The 22916-nt window shown below is 39.1% G+C and overlaps 1 long non-coding RNA gene across 1 annotated transcript; it reads left to right on the top strand.

Annotated features, from left to right (window-relative positions):
* The first annotated feature begins 6 nt into the window (after positions 1 to 6).
* LOC138921368 (uncharacterized) lies at positions 7 to 20987 on the top strand. The gene is made up of 3 exons (XR_011433883.1): positions 7 to 859; positions 980 to 1081; positions 20823 to 20987. It is a non-coding gene; the product is annotated as an uncharacterized lncRNA (long non-coding RNA).
* The last annotated feature ends 1929 nt before the right edge of the window (positions 20988 to 22916 follow it).

Below are 22916 nucleotides of genomic sequence, written 5' to 3'. Positions count from 1 at the left end.
TCTCCGGCCGTGCTTCAGTTTTCTTGTCTCTAAGGTGAGAATAACTTTACAGGATTTCATAATTTCAATAATTTCATAGGATTTTTGTGAGGATCAAATGAGTAAAGCTCTTAGTACAGAGTCTAGCATGTAATGAACACTCAATAAATGTTAACTATTTCTAACTTCCATTGTAAACTATGTGCTAACATTGCCGTTTCTTAATTTACCAATATTTGACAATCTTTATGGACTTTCTCTTATTGATAGTTAGAAATTTAGCTCTTTTGTGTCACCACGCCCCCTCCTCCCTTGTCCCCTCAGTAAAGTCATATCCCAGTTTTTCAAAATCAACCATCAGTGTTTACGTTCCTCTGACTATGCAAATATCATTTACAGTTTAGCCCAGTTATTCAAACAACTTCTTGTTTGGGATTTTCCTCCAGTTAATAATTGTTTCGTGTTTCATTTGCTTATGTTTTCTCCGTCCATATTGCTATTTCCCCCTACATGTTTAAAATGATTGGTCAAGCATTGAAAGATAATTTTTCCATTTCTCTTATATATCCAATAAACTATTGGTCTGCTGAGCGTTTGAATTGGTAAACTGAGTGAAGAAGATCTCCCTCAGCATTGTAGGCGGCATCATCCACTCCACAGGCAGAGGAAGGGCGAGTTTGCACTCTCTCTGCTTGAGCTGGGCTGTCCATCTTCTCCTGCCCTGGGACATCCGCACTCCTTGTTCTTGGACCTTTGGACTTGGACTAGTGCTTATGCCATCAGCTCCTCTGGTCCTCAGGGCTTCAAGCTTGGACTGAAACTACACCACTGGGTCTCTTGCACATGGCGGATCCTGGAACTTCTCAGCTTCCACAATCTCGTGAGTCAATCCTTCATAATAATCTCTTTCTATATATCTGTATATGTCCGATTGGGTCTGTTTCTCTGGAGAAACCTGGCTAATGCAGATACTGTGACACTAATATATATCTCTGTGCAGGTCTAATGGTGATATGTTCATCCTGAAGGCCAACTCTGTGAGGCACTAAGGAATTCATGCATCATTATTAGAATGGCTATTCCTGCATCGCTGCTAAGGCAGGTGAGAAACTAGAGTTCTAGCCACTTTTTAACGGCACTTTTCAACTACAACATGCAAATGGTTGGTTGACTTCGTACAAGATTAATTAAGAAGTCTCATGTGAGTGGGGAGACATTCATTTTAGGCTTGATGATTTAATCACAGTTAATTACATAATTAACATGTAAAATCCTGATGCAATTAAAAAGCGGAATGAACAAGAAACTGGAATAATTGTTTTGATGAGATGACAATCATAAAGTTGAAGTGAACTAATACACATTGAACACGCAAAATAGTGTAACTTTTGGGGCTGGCCCTGTGGTCAAGTGGTTAAGTTCGCACGCTCCGCTGCAGGCTGCCCAGTGTTTCATTGGTTCAAATCCTGGGCGCGGACACAGCACTGCTCATCAAACCACGCTGAGGCAGCGTCCCACATGCCACAACCAGAAGGACCCACAACGAAGAATTTACGACTATGTACCAGGGGGCTTTGGGGAGAAAAAGAAAAAAAATAAAATCTTTAAAAAAAAATAGCGTAACTTTTATTTCCTTGGTAAAAGCCCTTTGAGAAGATAAATGAGCTAAGTTGAAAAACCATAGGCACCATTTTCTTGATTTCACAAGTCCAAAAAGAGTTGTAAGTTCAAATAGATCACTCTAAAGGATATAATAATGCATCCATCCAACCATTCATTCCATAAATATTCCCTTAGTGCCTACATTGTATCAGGCATTCTGTAATGGACTGGAGATACAAGAGAAGTGAGAGAAAATTCCATTGCTGGCTGAGCTTACAGACAAGTAAGAAAGTAACTTTGAATGCAGTGGTGAGGGTGTGCACACAGCGCAAGGGGAGGTGGATATGCATGAAGGGACTAAGTGGGGGCATAAAAGGCATGTGGATGAGGTGATACCTCAGCAGAAATCGGAAGGAGGAGTAGAAGTTCAAGTGTGTAGCAAAGTTTCCAGGCAGCAGCTTGTGTTGTGGTGCCTTCATCCGTTTGGGCTGCTGTAACAGGAATACTACAGACTGGATGGCTCATAAACAACAGGCATTTATTTGTCACCATTCTGGAGGCTGAGAAGTCCAAGATCATGGTCTTTTTGCTGAAACCTCACGTGGCAGATGGCATGTGGGCTCTTTTCTGGGCTGCTTTTATAAGGAGACTCATCCCATTCATGAGGTCTCTACCCTCATGACTTAATTCACCTCCCAAAGCCCCCACCTCCTAACACCATCACACTGGGGGTTAGGATTCAACATATGAATTTTGGGAGGGAACAAACATTCAGACCATGGCACAGGGCCTGGAAGTAAGAAAGCACAAAGCATCTGGGATGTTTGGAGAGCTACGTGAATGAAGTTTTTTTGAGTGTTTGTGTGTGTGTGTGTGTGTGAAATATGAAGTGGAGGGGGCAGGAACACAGAAGAATTGTGCTGCAGGATGAGGTGGACAGGCACAGCGGAAGATAATGAACTTTGCATGTTACACTACTGATGAATCATCCATTTGTCATTGACCAAAATCCAACTCAAACTAACTTGAATGAAAGAGAAATTTATTAGTTTTCCTAACTGGGAAGGTCAGGAGAGGATATTCAGATGTAACTCCATCCAGGACCCAAGCACTGTTTTTAAGGCTCATTTTCTCAACTCTGCTTTGTGTTTTGGGCTCACTGTTTCCTACTGCATATGGAGTCTAGGGCTCCTGATCACTAGAAACTCCAATTTCACAACCTTCCAGCAATGTGTTGAAGTTTCCGATGAAAATTGAGGATTTGTCTTTCTCCTTGAAGCCCCATAGATTTTGCTTTATACATTTTGAAGCTCATATATATAATTATAATCCACTACTTCAATGTTTAGAATGATTGAGTCCTTTTAATGAATTGATTCCTTTATCACTATGAAATGCCCCTCTTTGTCCCTGGTAATCTTCTTTGCTCTGAAATCTACTGAAGGCTAGACCCTGGGAGTTGGCTGGTCCCTTGTGGGGTGTAACGTGAGTTCCTGGATGCCTCGGTGAATGACCTTTCTAGGTGGTCTCTTTCTAACTACAGTACCAGCTACCCCTCATCCTTTCCTCTTTGTTCCCTACGTTTTGCATCTAGTACGCTTTTCTTTGACTACTCACCTGATGGCCATCATGGCAGCTTCCAGATTATCCGTAGACTCAGGGATTTGTGGGTGTGAGGACTGCTGAGTAAAGCCAGTTCAGCTGTCTCTAGGTCAGACCCAGCCCTGCCCAGGCATCTAGGTTTCCTAGCCCTAGAAATGATTCAGAGGCTAGGTTAATGGGTAGGACTTTGTGCCTCTATGTGTGTCCCTGTGCCAGTGTATAAATGTGTGTGATGTAGATAGGCAAGAAAAGAACTAAGGAAAGGAGTTTGGGGAAGCTCACAAGCATGGCTAGATTAGGATGATAAATCAGGGCCAATTTACATCCCCTTTGAAATTTTGATCTGGGACTTAGTTTCAATGTGCTACAAGAAATTGTTTTCTGCACACATGCCCAAGAGCACCTTCTGGCGTTCCCGTGATTCCAGTTCTAAAATAAGTTGGAGCCACCAAGTAACTCACTCAATGGCAAAGAAGTTGTCTAGTCTCTCTGGATAGATTTATGAAGGACAATAAATTTGGAAAACCAAATAGTATCCACTTCTATTTTTTTTTTTGCTCAGGAAGATTTGCCCTGAGCTAACTCTGTTGCCAATCTTCCTCTGTTTTGTGTATGAGTTGCTGCCATAGCATGGCTGCTGACAAGTAGTGTAGGTCCGCGCCTGGGATCCAAACCTGGGTCACCAAAGTGGAGCGTGCTGAACTTAACCACTAGGCCACGGGGCCAGGCCCCAAATAGTATCCACTTCTTTGTAACAAATTAGTCTTTCTTTAATAAATAAGATTACTTTGTCTAAGCTGATCAATAAAATGTACAAACCTTCAACATTACAAAACCAAACAATAAGCTTTTAAATTTTGGCTCTCCAAAAGCCTTCTGGATATTTCAGATTTTTAACTGAACTAACCTAATACCGTTATCCTCACCTCTCCATGTTCCTTTCATTTCCAAGCATTCTACATCTTTTCCCTCGAGACAAAGAAAGATAAAAAAGAGAGAAATAAAGAAACAAAACCCCAAAGACCCTCCTCCGTTTTTTTTTTTTTTTTTTTCAATATGGAGGAAGTGTCTAAGAATCTAGAAAAAAGTGATAGATTGGGAAAATAGTCAATATCTGAATTTATACCCAATATACTGGGATGAGCTGGCTCACTGTTCAGGAGGAATGTAGTGTGCTCCTGATGGCCTGTACTCTGGAAGGTCAGTCTTTGCACTAGAAAGATCATAAGCTTGAGAGTGAAAGAGGAAAAAATAAAAGAAAATGGGGTAACAAAATAGAAAAATAAGAGTGGACATTAGCAGAGGCAGCAGTGAAAGCAGAAAGAAGTGATGGTGGGATGGGTAGGTGGCACAAAACACTTTCCCCAGTGGCAAAGAACTTTCCCATGCGTGTGTCCATCCTTCAGTCATCCGTCAGAGCATCCTGCATCACGGGAAAATAATGTTCCCTAGAGGATAGCTGGTTCCATAGTTATAGGTTATTTTCTTGAGCTGAGAAACCTCAGTCAAACTTTAGTTCCAAACAGGGTACCAGGCTCCAGCCCTCTCTCTTGCATGGAGTACTTTCAGTCCCAAATATCCTGAAGGAGCAGAGTTTCATATGCTTTGAAAAATTTCATACCTGTGGCTTTAAAAACAAAGCTTAAATAAAACATTTCTGAGAAAAATAAAAATTAATAAAATTAATGAATAATAATTCTGTATTCATCAATAATCATTAATGAATTTAACTATTAGACAAATGTCTAGATGGTTTCTTGGCCTTCAAGGAACATGCAATCCTTATCTTATCAAGTTTTTTTCAGAGACTAGAAAGACAGCAAATGATACCCAACTCATTTTCTGAGACTAGTATAACATTGTCTTAAAACAAGATGTACAAAATATGAGAAGAGAAATTTACACAATAATCTTATTGATGAAGTTAGAAACGAAAAAATCAGCAAATCAAGTTTTGCATTGTATTAAAATGTACAGTCCACATTTATCCAGAAATGTGAGGATGGCTCCACTTCAGAAAAATTCGTCAATGTTGTGTTCCTCACTTACAGATTAAAGGGGAAAACCCATTTGATCAACATAATGAATGCAAAGAAAGTTTTTGTTGAAATTCAGCATTCATGATAAACCAAACCAAAACAAAAAGTTTTTAGCAAACCAGAGTAGAAGGGAATTTCCTTAATCCAATAAAAACCTACAGCAAACATCATATTTGATGATGAAACTTTAAAAGAATTTCCTTTAAATTTAGAAATAAAAAGGCTTTATCATTACCATTACTCAATATTGTTCCAGAGGTGCTGGCCTATGCTAAAAATCAAGGAAAAGAAGAAAAACTTATAAGAATTAGAAAAAGCAAAGGAGACAAACGTCATTATTTTGAGATACTTTGATTACCTACATAGAAAATCCAAGAAAACTACAGAAAAGCTGTTTGAACTAATAGGAAATTTTAGTAATATTTCTGGACCCAAGCTCAATGTATAAATATCAATAGCTTTTCTATAGGTTAGCAATTACCATTTATAAAATGTATGAGGAAGAAAAGACACCATTTATAGTAAATGAACGGTACCTAGTAATAAATTTAACCAAAGCTGTAGGGTATCTTTATGGAAAAAGTATAAAATGTTATTGATGGACAAAAAATAAGACCTCAACAAATAAAACAACGATGCCATGATTGTGGATGGAGAGACTCATAAAGATGGTATTTCTTTCCACATAATCCATAAATTCCATTACAGTAACACTGTAGGATGTTTTTAAAAATAATATTTGACAAATTTATCCCAAAATGCATATGCATATATGAGGTCAAGAATATCAAGAAATATTTTTAATAAAAAAACAAGACAGGGGCCGGCCCAGTGGCGCAGTGGTTAAGTTTGCACATTCTGTGTCTCGGCGGCCTGGGGTTCGCCGGTTCGGATCCCGGGTGCAGACATGGCACCGCTTGGCACGCCATGCTGTGGTAGGTGTCCCACATATAACGTAGAGGAAGATGGGCTCGGATGTTAGCTCAGGGCCAGGCTTCCTCAGCAAAAAAGAGGAGGACTGGCAGTAGTTAGCTCAAGGCTAATCTTCCTCAAAAAAAAAAAAAAAGGAAAAAAACCAAGATTGGACAAGGGATAATATTTGTGAGATTAGACATCAAGCCACATTTATAAAAGTGTGCTATTGGTTCAAAGAGAGAGAGAGAGAAAAGAACAAAGTTAAGAGCTAGGACAGACCTGTGCATGTATGGAAAGCTGGTGAAGGATGGAATGGCATTATAAAGCTGTAGGGAAAGGATCTTCCATTCGATAAATGGTGCCAGTTCAACTGGTTGTCCAAATAGAAGAAAATGAATAAAATTATATTACTACTTATGTCACACAAAGTAAATTTCAGTTGGATAAACATTTTGAAGTCAAAAGAAAATACAGGAGCATATCCTTGTATCCTCAGCCATAAAGGAAAAAGACTGGTAAATTTGACTACATTAAAATTAAAGATTTTCCTAAACAAAAGAGACAAGACAAATTTAAAAGGTGAGTTATAAGGTAGTGGATAATGTTTGTAGCATGTATTTGACATGGGCATTGCATCAGAGATATTGAACAGAGGGGGGATTCAGATGGGAGAATCTATTGCATGGGAATAAGGAAAGGCACCCATATGCTGACACTAGAAACTGTGGAACTGTTTAAAACAATGACAGAAAATAGACAGGAGGATGGAATGACGTATTTACTTCAAGCCACAAAAATGAAAGTAAACAAGAACATATAAGGAGTCCTTGCCCATTCTACTGCCCATGCAATCAAACTTTCATGGTAATAGCATTAAAATGAGGAAACCACATCCAAATGAGGCACACAGTAATTGAAGAAATACTGACCACAACAGTTTCCCAACATGGTGAAAAATATCGAATTACAGATTGAAGAAATTCCACAAATCCCAAGAAGGATAAATACAAATAAAATCATACGAAGGCACAGGTAAAATTGCTGAAAGCCAAAGATAAAGTCTTAAATGCAGCCAGAAAAAAACAAAAACGAAAGCAGATTATGTACAGGGGGAAAACAATAATGATTACAGCTGACTTCTCATCTGAAACATTGTAAGCTAGAAGACAATAGAACGATGTCTTTAGAACACTAAAAACCCCACAACATTAAAGTAGGTGTGGCAGGCTGAAAGGTGGCCCCCAAAAGATAACCAGATCCTCATCCCTGGAACTGTGACCTTACATGGCAGAAAACGGGTCTTTGCAGATGAGACTAACTTAAGGATCTTGAGATGGATTGTGCAGGTGGGTCCTGAAGCAATCACGTGTATCCTTATAAGAGGGAGGCAGAGGGAGGTTGACACATACAGAAGAGGAGAAAGCAACACGGTCATAGAGGAAGAGATTGGAGTGATGCAGCCACAAGCCAAGGAATGCTGGCAGCTAAGCAACTGGGAGAGGCAAGGAGTGAGTTCTTTCCTGGAGCCCCTAGAGGGAGCGCAGACCTGCTGACATCTTGACTTTGGCCCAGTGGTGCCATTTGTAGACTTTTGGCCTCCAGAACCACGAGAGAATAAATCTCTGTTGTTTTAAGCCAACCAGTTTGTGGAAATTTGTTACTGCAGCCACAGGAAACTGAAACACAGGGCTGGAGGGGAGAAAGAACATAAGGAGCCATCATCATCTTGCACCAGAATTTATAAAAATAGATCCCGCCATATATAACAAGAGAATCCATCATGACCAGTGGGGTTGATTCAAGGAGTTCAAGCTTAGTTTAAAATTTGAAAACCAATCAGTGTCAGTCACCACAGTAACAGAAAAAAGGGGAGGAAAAGTGTACACTCATCTCATTAGTAGAGGCGGTAAAAGTGTGGGGCATAATTAAAATCCAATTTATGAAAAAATCTCATAAACCAGGAATAGGAGGAAAATTCTTCATCCTGACAAAAGGCAGCTACAAAACTTCTATTGCTAACATCATACTTTACGGTGAAACATTCATCTTTTTCACAGTAAAATTGGGAACAAGAAAAGAACATTTGTGCTCACCATTTCTAGTCAACATCATAGTATTGCGTGGCTCTAGCCAGTGTGCAATGAAGCAAGAGAAAACAATTAAAGGCACAAAGATCGTAAAGAAAGAAGTACAATTTTTTTCATCAGCACATAACATGTTGTTTAGACAGGAAACCCTAAAAATCTACCAAAAGATATCAGATCTAATATGTAAATTAAGCAAAGTAGCAGTATACAAAGTTAATGCAAAAAATCAATTATATTTCAAATGTGCTTGTACCAAACAGTTGGAAAATGAAATAAAAAAATCAGTTGCTTGATCTATATGCTCTCAGGCTAAAAATATTGAGAACTCTAAATAAGTAATGAATTACTCATAGTAGTCTTTATATCACAGAGGCAAGATAAAACCACTTTCTCTGTATTCTAGAATGGCAGATATAAGTAAATATATTGTGGATAACAGGAATGATGTTTTTCACTTTTGGAGAAGGTGATTACACATTTGGAAAGGAGGACGGACAGAATGAATGCTACGGTGTTGGGCTAGAATGGGAGGCGTCATTATAAGCTTATGGTTTTTGATATGCAGATGTAGACATAAATACACAGATAGGAAGATAGTGAAATATATATTTGCACATACTTTCACTTAAATTACATATTTCCTATGTCTGTCCTCTGAGAAATTCTAAAAACAATGACACCCCAGTAACAATGTACAGGCGTACACAGTTCCTAGATCTTGGATTCCAAGTGCCATTTTCCACTAATAGGAACCAGGGCTCTTTGGAGAAATGGCTGGTTCCTGGTCTAGAGCAGGGAGAGTATATGAGGAGCCTGGAACATCCCGTTTACCAGGAAGTAAGGAAGTGCTCAAAGAATGATGGGGACATGTCAGAAGAAAACAGAAGCCAGCTTAAAGGAGCTCCCCCTGACCAAGTCTGGGGCAGTTTGAGCATCAGTATAAATAGTTATAGTAAAAGATTATAATCTATAAAATAAAATAAGAATCCAGGAAGTACATACTGATATAAATGAATGCATCAAAAAACGCTCAGATAAATCTAATAAATAAAGGAGAAAGGAAAGAAAATTTATAGCAGAGAAAGCTGGCAGATCACCCACTTAACCAACTGATCAGAGTTAACATCACCAGTGATGGGACAAAAATACGTCACGTCCTGAAAATCTGAGTTCTATTCTAGTTTTGATAGAAACTGCCTGACAAGCACATTGCCTGAACTTGTACTTCTATACATATATATTTATATATATACTTATATACATATAAGAATAAAATATGTATGGATGTGTCCAAGTGGTCATATACATGTTTGTTCCTTAATGTAGAAGTTTAATTTTTTTCTTGACTATCCTTTTCCTCTTCATATCAGGACCCCTCATTCCCTGTGTTAACAATTAAATATGTATCTCACATTTTTCCCATACTCATATCATCCTAACTAGACCTATAAATGAATATACATTTATTACAGTTTTTCCAACCAAAACTGGAAACCTAGAACTTATAAAAGAAAAAGAGACATCTTTAATGCAAAAAATTAAAACTTTTGCTTGGCAAAAGAAAGCATAAACAAAAGCTTCTCATAAATTGACTAAAACAAAACAGACCAGATAATGTGACCTGTAGAAAAATGGACAAATGATATGAATAGAAAATGTCATAGGCAATCAAATCTAAATGGGCAAGAGATGTATGAAGATGTTGCAGTTTACACACGATTAGGGAAATGCAAATTGTACCAGCAGCAATGACATGTCACTTTATACCCATCAGACTGGCAAAATTAAAAAGAACTATGTTGCTTGTGGAAACGTGAGGGAGAAAGTTCTCAATCATCATTGTTGGAATTGCAAAGTGGCAAGAGACATTAAACCTGGCACTACCTCTGCTAAATATATCTCATGGAAATAAAAGCAAATATACAAGGCTATTTATTACTACATGGTCAGTAGCAGCCGCCAACTGGAAACAAACAATGGCCATGTAATGGAGAAATGGTTGGCAAAATTATGAATACTTACCATAGAATATGATGCAGCCATTAAAATGAGTGAATTAGAAATTTACCATGACTTGGAAGGATTTCAGGGAGAAACTGTTGAGTGAGAAATACACGCATTAAAGTGTGTATAATGATTTCATTTTTATAAAACAAAGAGAAAAAACATCAAGCATCCTGAAGCTTCTGTCCCTGTAAGTTTTATTCTCCTGCGTCTCTATTTATTCTTCTACCTGGTCCAATTTTGTTTCCAGTTCCATCACACCATGAAAACTGCTCTTGCCAGTCTCCGATCCTCTCAAAGGTGCCAAATCTAATTGTCACATTTTAGTTCTCATCTTCCTAGATCTCTCAGCAGCATGTGGCAAGGTTGACCACAGCCTGCTCCATGGAGTGTCCTGTTCTTTTAATCTTGGCGATACCGCATGCTCCTGGCTTTTGTCCTTCTTCTCTGGGGGTCCTTCTCCATTTTCTTGATCTCCAAATTCAGTCACCCTGCGTTCAGTCTTGGGTCCTCTTCTCTCTAACGCTTTCTCTGTGGGTGATGTTATCCTTCCTGATGGCTTTAAACAGTTTCCATATGCTAAGACTCCCAATTTTTAAATTCCCTCCCCAAACCTTTGATCTCCAGGAGCATAAGCTAACTATCTGTTACCATCACCACCTGGTCATCTTCCTTTTCTCCCCAGTCTTCTTTCTTCCCTCGTTAAGACCACCCAAACAGTTGCTCATGCCAGAAACTTGGGGATTGTTCTTGACACCTCTCTTTTCTGCCTTCACATGTCATCTGTAAGCAAAATCTGTGGATTCTATCTCTAAAATACAATCTGGATTTTTTTCTTTTTCTCTGCCTCTACAGTTGCCTCCCCTCTTGTCTGATGCTTGTAGCGGCTTCCTGTCTGGTTTTCCTCTCCCCTCAAAACTGTTCTCCATCTATCACATGGAGTGATCTCTTATTATATACGCAAATCTGATCATGTTACTCCCACGTTTAAAACTTTCAGGAGCTTCCCACTGCAATGAGAAACAATATTAGCTTAATATCGCCTACAACCTCTACATGATATGCCCTAGCTACATCTCTAACTCAAGCTCCAGCCCCACTGGCCTTCTTCCAGATTCTTCAATGTACCAACCTCTTTCCTACTTCAGTACTTTCAAATGCACTATTTCTTCTGCTGGATAAGCTCTTCCCTTCTTTTTTCGATCTAATGAATGCCTACTTGTTCATCAAGTCTCAGTTTAAATGTCACTTCCTTGGAGAAACTTTCCCTGACCGCCTATCTAAAAATCTTTTCCTCTTGCTGTTCTTTCTCATAATCCCTCTTGCTTCTCCTCCCCTCCTCCTCCTCCTCCTTCTTTGTTTACAAAGCACTGAACATGAGCACTGACTATACATTCGGCTGTTTACTTTACCAGACTGTAAGCTCCATGAGGACAGGAACCAATGTCTGTTTTGTTTAAGGTGTGTCCCTAGCATAATGCCTCAATATGGGCTCATGTATTAGTCAGTCAACGCGAGAGAACTCTGGACTCCTAACACCAATACAATAGAACTTCATTTTTTACTCCTGTTAAGTTCAAAATGGATGTTCTTGATGGACAGTTGGGAGGATGGAGGATTCTGCTCCACGTTCTCCAAGGAACCAGGTTGATAGAGGCACTGCCATACTCAACATGTGGCTTCCATAGTATCTCTAGATGTAAATACCCTTTGGTAGATAGAAAAAAGAGCAAGTGGAGAAGTGCTATAGAGGTTTTTGTGGGCCAGGCCTGCAAGTAGCTTGCATGATCTTCTCCCACATTTTGTTGGCTAGAACTTAGGCGCATGCGTCATCTGACTGCAAGGGGAGCTGTGAAATCTAGCCTAATTGTGTGTTCAGGAATAAGAGGAAAAAGGATATTGGAGAAGAGATGGCCAATCTGTGCCATCACACTCACGACATTTTTGTTGGATGAATTAGTAATCAGAACTTCACACATAAACATGAATTTCTTTTTCTTCTTCTGTTTGTTAAATAAATTTGAGAACTACTGTTGGAGGTGGTAGCCTTACAGTCCTTGATCCTCAGTGTAGACATACCTTATGATTCCCTTGGAAATACCTTTGCTCTGATGCTTCCCCGGAGTCAGTAAGACAAACTGAACTTTCTTTCATTCAGGGGACTGCATTTCTATCAAAAACAATTCTAACGCCACCTGGTACTTGAATAATTAACTCTCAGGAATCAGTAGGACTCTGTTTTCTGTAGCGAATTGTTCCCTGAGGATTCTGAATAGGATATGAATTGTAAAACATTGAAAAAAACCACTAAGCATGCTAATCTTTAGGTGGCCTTATTTAAATTTGGCAAACTACACATCTGGTTCCTAACGAACATAGGATGTTATAAGGTTCCTAGCATTGGTGTTGTGTTGATGGTAACATATTTTGGTTTCTTTAAAAATTCTTAAAAATATAGTATGCATAACAAAGACTATAGGAAAAGGCACATGTGCAGATTAAGGAAAAATAATAAAATACATATCCATATAGTCACCAAAAAGGCCAATAAGTAGAATATAACTCTACCTCAGGAATCCTCTGAGTCCCTCTCTAGCAGTGACACTATATGAATTTTGTTTTAATTTCTTTCCTTTCCTTTATTTTTTTAATCAATGTTTTGCTTCTTTTTTCTTTTGTTTATAACCTTTACATATATGGAATTGAAGTGTATATATTCACCTGTGACTCAGTTCTTTCATTCAACTTTATGTCTTTGTGATTCAAACATCTTGATGCATGAACAGTACATCGTTAATTTTAACTATTGTATTTATATTTCATTTAATGAATATATTATACATACTTGTCTATTTTAAACAACTTTTTATTACATGGAGAATCCCAACAATGCACAAATATATAAAATAGTATAAGGAATCTCCACGTACCCATCCTGTAGGTTCAACAATTACCAGCTCATGGCCAATCTTGTTTCATCCATGTCCCCACCTGACCCATTCTCACCAGCATTGTTTTGAAGCAAATCTCATATATCATGTCATTGCACCATATGTCTAAATACATAAAATATTGTATATGTATTTCTAAATTCCTCCAAAGAATTTCTTAAAAAACATAACTACAATACCAGTATCATACCAAGAAGATTAACAATAATTCTTAATACCTTCAGCTCTTCAGGGTTCAAATTTTCAATGGCTCGTGTCATTTTTGTTTGTATTTTTCAGCTTTTTTTTGAATCAGAATCCAGATAAGGTCCACGCACTATGGTTAACTGATGTCTTTTAAGTCTTCTTAAATCTATAGTTTTATTTCTCCCCACTTTTTCTTCGCAATTTATTTATTGAAGAAAACCTTTGTCTTATAAAACTGCCCATTTGGGATCTTGCTGACTACATACCCGAACTGTACTTTGACATATTATTCTGTGTTCTCTATTCCCTATGTGTTAGTACTTGGATATACAGGTTTGACTAGATTCAGATTGGATTGATTGATTTTTTTTTTGGCAAGACTACTTCATCGACAGTGTTCTGTTCTTTCACAAAACAAAATCTGATTGTCTATCTTTTGGAGATGTTAAAGCTGTTGATGCTTAACACCTAGACCTGCTAATTCTTTAGGTGTTACTATTTATCCATTCAAATGTTGGTGGGCATTGGGGTTGTTTACAGGTTTTTGCTGTTATGAATAATGTTGTTATACATATTCTTATACTGCCTTCTAGTTAATAACTTGAACAAGAATTTCTCCAGAAAGGGAATGGCTGAGTTGTAGGGTGTTTTCAGGTTTAACTTTACTGGTCAGTGCCAAACTGTTTTCGAAAGCAGTTGTTCTAATTTACACTTTCAGCAGCAGTGGGTGAGTTCTTGCAGGTTCACTTCCTTGTCCAACTCAAGTTTTGTCCATCTGGTGGATGTGTCATGGTATTTCATTGTGGTTTTCATCGTCACATTAATCGAGAGGGGTAGAAGGAAATTTAGTTTAAAGGTTTTATGTGACCAAGGACATTTCTCACCATCCAATCCGAGTTGGCTTAAAGAGGATTTATGGAAGAAAGAATTAAATCCAGATGTTTGCTTCCTCGCATAACCTCATAATACGGGACTTAACACTGGCCTTCCCCCATTCCCAAAGTTGGAGCCTTTATTTCTCTTTCATTTTACATATGCTTTCTGTAATTTTTAGTTGAAATGCCATTTTAGCTATTCCTGAAAGAACTTTTCGGGCACTGCAGTTTGGATAACAGTCATATATTTTCCTCCATTTACGTTAAAGTGAGTAAACCTACAGAAGGGTATCTCCAGTTTTGTAGCACAGAGAATATATTATAGGAAGATTGTTGATATATGGAAAAGCTATCATTTTCATGGAAGGGGAAAAATAGCTAGGATTAAGGTAGCAAACCAAGATGAAGTTTCTTTGTTCATGCAATTACGCCAACAGCAAAATTACAAGTCTTATAATGTAGAAAGGTTAGTTCATTATGCCTTTGGTGAAATGTGTTAAAAAGCTGGCTGAAGCCATGACAAACACAAAATTTAAGGGACCTGGTTTAACTTTGGAACGCCCTCCGTTAGAAGTCTGGCGGTAGCTCATTAAGTATGTGGGCAAAGCTTGTGGGCACAGAGCACAAACCACCCCTTCACCACTTTTTAGGTACTCACTCCTCAATAAACGTTTCCATTAATTGATTGGTCGATTTTGAGGTGATTTGCAATTTGTTCTTATTAAGGGATGTTTTGGGGACTGTTTGATGTGTTACCGCTTTGGCAGGATAGGCGCTTTTAAAGTGTTGTGAATCCTTAAGTAAATGAACAAAGCTCCTAGGTTGGAATTTCAAGAGCCAGATTTCACAGCTGGTTTTCTGTTTGGGAATCCTCATCATACTGGCTGAGTGAGGCTGACAAGAAAATACCTTTCCTTCAAAGCCTGCTGCCGTCTTGGAGGAAATCTAGGACAGAGGGTGGAGCCTTATTTCTAGGTCAATAGCTGCCAACGTTGACTCCAAACAGCTTCACGACCCAGGACTTTCAGTAGCAGTGGTGTTCAGAAATGCATAGGGGCAGTTTTGGCTTTTTAAATGGCCCCGGGGGTGGTGGTAGTGGGCATTACTGGCAGTTAGCGCTTTACGGTCAGGGGGGCAGAATGTCTTACAGGGGTTAAGCAGTTCCACCCAGCAAATAATGGTTCTTCCCCAAATGCCAGTAATTCCTGTTGAGAAACGGTGCAGACTTATTAGAGGGAGTGAGTGCTTTGGTCTTTGGGTTTTACAGAAAAGCCAAAGGTTTTTAGGCGGTGAGTAATTATCTTAGCCTCTTGCTTATAATGAGAGAGGAGTCTGGAGTTCATAGCCCAACTCAATTCTCTAATCGTGATGTAACCTTGGTCTAGTTACTTAGCTTTTCTGTACTTCAATTCCTCATTAGTTAAGGGGGGATCGTTATGTTATGAAGATTAAATGAATGAATGCATGTAAAGCACACAGCAAACACTCAGCAAGTGTTAGCCATGATTATTCTTTTCCTCATTCTCCTGGAATGGGAAAACTTGCCATTGCCAGCAGTTATTGCAGAAACATCGCTCTGATGTGAGAAATCTCCAAAAGAGTCCAATGCTATTTTCCCTAGGATGAGACAAATTCCTATGGCACTAAGTTACTGCAGAAAAGACAAAGGGGATCATTATAAGACCATAGAGGGACATCATAAACAAATATAACTGACTTCCCGATTTTGTCTAAGGATTGGCAAATTCAAGTCCTTAGACGAGATTCTATTTTGTAAACAAAATTATGTTGGAACACTCATTTGTTTCCATATTGACTATGACTGCTTTCCTACAGCAGAGTTGAGCAGTTGCAACCAAGACTGTGTGGCCTGCAGAGCCTAAAACATTTACTATCCAGTCCTTTACAGACAAAGTGTGCTGACCTCTGGTCTAGCACATAATTTACCTTATGATATGGCAGCTTGTCACTGTCACCTGGTGGCCATTTCTCAACATCGCTCAAAAAGATAAAAACAGAAGGTTTATATAGTGGTAATGCTGATGATAACAGCTAACATGTATTTGTTTAGTAGGGCAAGACGTGCTTCTAAATACTTTAAAGCTATTAACTCCTTTAAATAAACACCTACAATGATGCGTGACGTCTCAGTACCTTCCTCAAGTTTATTCAGTTTGTAACTGGCAAAATCAGCCTATGAACCAAGGCAATAGCTGGATGTTGAGGAGAGGCTTTTAAATGTGATAAATTTATGGTGAGAAGAATCTAGGAAGCCATATTTAAGCAAAGGAGAGTTTAGTTATCTTGGAATTCACTTTAAGGTGTAAAAGAAATTCATTATCCTCAAATCTGTTTATAAATTCAATGCAATCCCAGTAAAAATATCAAGTGGGAGTTTTAAAAGTGAAATTTAAGCCAATTTTAAAGTTTATTTGTAATAGTAATTGTTCAAGAGCAGACAAGAAGTTTTTGAAAAAGAGCCATTGTCTTGCAAAGCATGTTATAAAATGATAGTAATCAAAACAGTTGATTCTTGGTGAAAGAATAAATAGCTCAATAGATCATAACAGAGAATATTCAAAGATTGATATAGTAAACATTATACACGACAAAGATAGAATTTTAAATCAGTGAGGAAAGGACAAATTATCCATTCAGTGAGCAGTATTGAGTTGCTTGGTTATCCATTTGAAAAATCAATAAGGTTAGATCCCTACCTCACACCATATATTAAAGAAATTTTTTTTTTTTTAAGATTGGCACCTGAGCTAACAACTGTTGCCAATCTTCTTTTTTTTTTTATTGCTTTTTCTCCCCCATCCTCCCAGTACATAGTTGTATACTTTAGTTGTGGGTTCTTCTAGTTGTGGCATGTGGGACGCTGCCTCAACATGGCCTGATGAGCAGCACCATGTCCGCACCCAGGATCCAAACCAGCGAAACCCTGGGCTGCTGAAGTGGAGTGTGTGAACTTAACCACTCGGCAATGGGGCCAGCCCCAAGCAATTCTTAATTGATTAGATCAGTGCTTCCTGACTAATGTGCTTCTGCATACTGGTAGAGTATGTCAGTTACAAGTGGCTTGAGTTATTGATCCCTTCAGCAGTTAGGGCAGCTGGCACAACTGGTATTGTCAGAATGCCTAGGTTTTTGCTGTCTCCTACAATCATTCATGAGCATAATTGCTCATGTACCCTAGATTTCTGTAAAAAGATTGTAATTTTCTATGTGTTTCAACAACTCTAAAAAGGTTAGGCTTACTTTTATTTATTTATTTATTTATTTATTTATTTATCTTCTTCTTCTCCCCAAAGCCCCCAATACATAGTTGTATATGTATATGTTCCAGTTGTAGGTCCTTCTGGTTGTGCTATGTGGGACACCACCTCAGCATGGCCTGACGAGTCGTGCCATGTCTGCACCCAGGATCTGAACCAGCGAAACCCTGGACTGCAGAAGTGGAGTGTGCGAACTTAGCCACTCAGCCATGGGGCCAGCCCCAGGCTTACTTTTAAAAACAAACAAAAACATGAACTATAAATATTAAAAAGTCCTATCAGTGTCACAAATAAGAAAATGAACTACCCTGTATTCCTCAGGCCCTTCTGCAACAAGCTATCTCTTCAACCTAATATTTTTAATCCTCAGGTAGGTACAGACATGGGAAGATCAAAAATTATCACACACACACAAGATTAGGAAGCGCTGAATTAAATATCTGAGTGAAAATATATTAAAGATGTTTGAGCATTCCACTTCTGGCTAAAATGGAGGAACAGGGACTAGATTTACCTTCCTGCCTGAAACAACTACAACCCAACAAGATAAATGAAATAATAGCTCTCAAGACATTGGACATCAGATAAGAAAGGACAGTGATCCCTAAGAGATGGGAAGCCTCAGGATTGTACCAGCTTACCACCTGGAGAAAGCTTCAAGGTCGTGGTGAGTGGAGGGGGAACCCAAGCAGACTCTGGCAGTTTCCCTGAGTTGAGTAGATGGAACTGGGAGTCCAGAGAATCCAAGGCAGGTAGACTTCACAGGACGGTGTATCAGAGAGGAGAGGGTAGCACAGAGAGAGAACTCCTGAGATCTGCAGAGGATCCCACTCATGTATTCAGTTGAGTACTGTTCATCGAGAGCACATGAGGAAACTGCCCACGGCTGGGGAGAAACCACCAAAAAGGACTAGAGAGAATGATGCCCAGAGCTCCCGAAGAGCCCAAGAGACTGTCTGTTTCCAACAGCCAGAGTGTGAAACCTCATACCTAAAAGTGCCTGAAGTATGAACAAGAATCTCGCCTCATCAGTGCGGAAAAGCTAGCCTTAGACTAAACATTGTTCTAGTCTTGTCTATCAGGGCTTAAAGCAAGATCTGAAAGGATCAAACAGTTTTCAAGTAACTTTACAACATCATAGAATAAAGGTCAAAAATATTTTTAGGAGTACAAAAATATCTAGTGTCCACAGAGGATTCTTAGGGCATGAAAATACTCTGTACAATATGATGATGGATACATGTAATTATACATTTGACCAAACCCACAGAATGTACAACACCAAAGGTGAACCCTAATGTGAACTATAGACTTTGGGTGATCATGATGTGTCAGGGTGGATTCATTAATTGCAACAAACATACCACTCTGGTCGGGGATGCTGATAGTGGGGGAGGTGATGCATATGCAGGGGCAGGCCATATATACGGCAAGGCTCTGTACTTTTCTCTCAGGTTTGCTAAGAACCTAAAACTGCTCTAAAAAAAATAAAGTTCTTTAAAAAAAATATCTAGTGCCCAGCAGAGAAAACTTCGCAATGTCTGACTTCAATAAAAAAAATTCCAGGCAGACAAAGAAACAGGAAAATAAATCCTTTAAGGAGGAGAAAAAAAATCAATTAATTAAAGCTGATTCAGAAATGACTTAGATAATAATAAAATTAATAGGCAAAGACGTTAAATGTATGATCATAACTGCATTTCAGCAGTTTGACAAGCTAGAAGAAATACTGAATGTGTTAAGTACAGACATGGAAGGTGTTTAAAAAAACAAATTAAACTTCTAGAGGTGGAAAGTACAATGTCTGAGATGGACAATACACCAATTGGGGTTAATGGCAGAAGAAAATACTTGTAAACCTGAAGATGTAGCAATACAAACCATCTAAGATAAAACTCTGAGAGAAAAATGACCAAAAAAATAAATAAGTAAATAAATAAATAACAAGAGGACATCGGTGAACTATGGGATAGTTTTTTTTTGAGGAAGATTAGCCCTGACCTAACATCTGCTGCCAATCCTCCTCTTTTTGCTGAGGAAGACTGGCCCTGAGCTAACATCTGTGCCCATTTTCCTCTACTTTATATGTGGGATGCCTGCCACAGCATGGCTTGTCAAGTGGTGCCGTGTCTGCACCCAGCATCCGAATCGGCCAACCCTGGGCCACTGAAGCAGAACGTGTGAACTTAACAGCTGCGCCACCGGGCCGGCCCCTGGGATAACTTTAAATGGCCAACTATATATGCAATTTGAGTTCCCAAAGGAAGGGAGGAGACAGAAAAATTGTTGGAAGAAATAATGGCCCCCCAATTTTCCAAATACGATGAAAACTGTAGACCCACAGATGCAATAAGTTCAATGAATCCCAAGCACAAGAAACATGAAGAAAGCTACACGAAGACATATCATCAAATTTCTTAAAACCAGTGATAAAGAGAAAATCTTAAACCCAGGAAAACACATATATACACACATAGTCAAAATTTGCAGGAAATTTCGGCTCATGCACGAACCCCGGGGTAAGAACTCTCTAATTTAGATCAAGAAGGTGAAGGCATGAGGACAAGCTCGTGGTAAAGGAGAGGTAACAAATCACACTGGAAACCTGGGGTCAAGCTTGGTTACTGCCATCCATAAAATTCCCTTCATGCTGAGGATCCAGGGGCCGTTTGTTCCATGTGTTATTCTGGGATTCGTGGGGTCATGGTATGAGTGGAGCTCCATTGTTGAGAATTGCCTAACGTTTTTCTCTTTTGAAAAAGGACTGGATCTGTTTATAGGCTGCTTAGCAAATAATGCTTTCTCGGGGAGTCAAACATTCACCATGATAAGGCAATTTGGATTCTCGATATGGTTGACCACACCTATAATGGGCACTAAATACAAAAGATTCTTATTTTTATTCCACTCTGGGGTTCGGCCATTTTAGGACCAAATCCAGCTAGTAGGCTCCGTTTTCCTCTTGATAAATTCACCCTCATAAACACCAACGGTATAATTGATTCTCGGAGGAAGTACAATTTTGGGACACTAGAGGTCTCCACCTTTCCATCAACAAAGACATCTCAGAGGAAAACCTTAAAAGCACAATTTCCACGGCAACAAGGTGTGGGTGTCTTGTCCCTGGGGGGTAGGAGGGGCTGGGCGGTGGGGTTGAGGAGCCGGTAATCTGTGTGTTGGTGGGGGCAGTTCAAATGGGTAGTTTCTACTTTCTCTTGAGTGGACGTCATCTGTTGGTGTTTTGAAATACTGACTGAAATTTGAGTAGGCTTTGCTGGACTTAGATTTTCCACTTGTTTTTCAGATGTCTATCTTTGGTTGGACACCCAAAGCTTCTTAAAGCCTGCAGCACTGGAAAAAACCAATAACTGTGTGGTCATTACTACAAAGACTTGTGGAGAAATTCTCTTCCCCTTTGGATTTTAAACTGACTTTTTCCAAATAACAACATCTCTTGTTTTTAAATTAATTACATGTTGCTGTTTACATTTTAAAGATCCACATGTGAATTCAGAGAACCTTTGGGATTATTAGAAAGAAAGGAAAAGATGCATCTCTCAAATCTGTGAGGCAGGGTCAGTCTTTGAGTATGAAAAATTCTTAGATTGATAATATTTCTTGATGTTTGCCTCTCGCCAGAGGATGCGATGAACTAGTGAGCACTGACGGGAAGGGTTAGAACACCATCTGGTGTAAATCCCCATGCACACCTTCGCATCAGAGGTCAGTCGGACCTTCTCTGACTTCCTCAAAGAGGCAGGAAGCAAAGCTAAGCCTGGGTCCTCCTCTGTTACCATCCTTTCCTTCCCTTCTCTCTCCAGCCCTGGAGGGCTACTACGGTAAGGGGGAAGGAAGCCTGTGTGCTACTCCTCATGGGACGGGATGCACCCCAACCCTCACCCCACTCTTGGGACTTGATTCAGGGGCTGTTAATGACCCTCTCCATCTAAACTCCAATGGCTACTTACGGAATCATAGAGCTTAGAGGGAGTCTTGGCGACTGGTTCCATTATAACTAGAATCTAATGCTTGAAAACTCTGAAAGGTGGTTATATATTCTGTGCTTGAAGAAGTTCCCAGCTCCAGGGAACTTCCTACCTCCCAAGAGCCTGCCTATCTGTCATCTCTCTCTCTCTAATCTATCTCCTGTCTTATCTCTCTCTATCTTATCCGTCATCTACCTACCCATCCAGCTATCAGCTATCCATCTATCCATCATCTATCTATGTATCTAGTCTACCTCCTGTCTTCTCTCTCTCCTATCACCACCATCTCCTATCGTTCTTATCTCTCTCCTATCTTATCTATCTATCCATCACCTCTCTCCCTCTACCTATGTATCTGTGTGTGTATATATATGTTAGATGTGTGTTCAAAGTAATAAATGCATATAATTTAGCTGTTTCTCTTCAATATATCTCAAATAGATTTGTGTACTGCTCTTCTTGATTTTTAAATCTTGCGATTATTTTTTGGCTTCCTACTAATAAAGATGAGAATTTGTTTCACCTCCTCTCCCATACACATACCCTCCGCTCTCCCCCTATTCTCCCAATTACATTATAACTCTCAGTTTGATTAATTTTGCATTTACATAATTATTGGCATGTGAGTATTACTCACATTGGAGCTATTGAATGTATTGTGATTACCTTTGCATTTTTGAACAAATTTTTATTATTGTCTAGAATTAATAATTGCCTCATTTATTAATAAGCTTGGTTTTCTGTGTATCTATTCGCCCTCAAATCTCTGAGAGAACTGCAATCTCTTTTCAAACTCTTTAGCAACCAGATATTCCCACCTGTATGTTTGCTGTCCCTCAGGGACAACCTTCTTGTAGCTCTCTGCCATCCTGCTGTGGTTTGAACTGCTTGCTCTCCAGGCCTACACTTCAGCATCACTACTTCTTTCTGTACTCACCCTGGGAATTCTCCTTCCTTCACGCAGACTTCAATGGAGTCCACTGTTCCCAAGCTCCTTTGTCTTTGTCTTTCTTGCTTAATTTCCCCTCCTTGGAGTAAGCACCCCCCCACCAGACCTCCCCCCCAATTTCTTTTGGGTAAAATATAACCTCTTGATAAAGGGTGCATGGAAGATAAATTTTTAAGTATTTGCTTGTCTGAAAAGGTCTTTATTATAGCCTCACGTCTGAATGATAGTTTGATTCGTTTTGGAATTTTATGTTCAAATTTGTTTTCTCTCCATTTTAAAGACATTGTTTCATTGTCTTGTATCTTTCAGTGTTACGATGAATAGTCACATATCTTTGTGTGCCCTGATCCACTGCATGTGGCCTCCTTTTTCTCTCTGGAAGGTTTCTGCATCTCTCTAAGTCACCCGTGTTCTGAAATTTCTTTATTACGTGCTTTGGTGGGGATCTTCTTTTCATTCATTT

The sequence above is a fragment of the Equus caballus genome, chromosome 29 (assembly GCF_041296265.1).
Source record: "Equus caballus isolate H_3958 breed thoroughbred chromosome 29, TB-T2T, whole genome shotgun sequence".
Taxonomy (NCBI): Eukaryota; Metazoa; Chordata; class Mammalia; order Perissodactyla; family Equidae; genus Equus; species Equus caballus.
The sequence above is the reverse complement of the archived record's forward strand: the minus strand, read 5'-3'. Positions and strand labels throughout refer to the sequence as shown.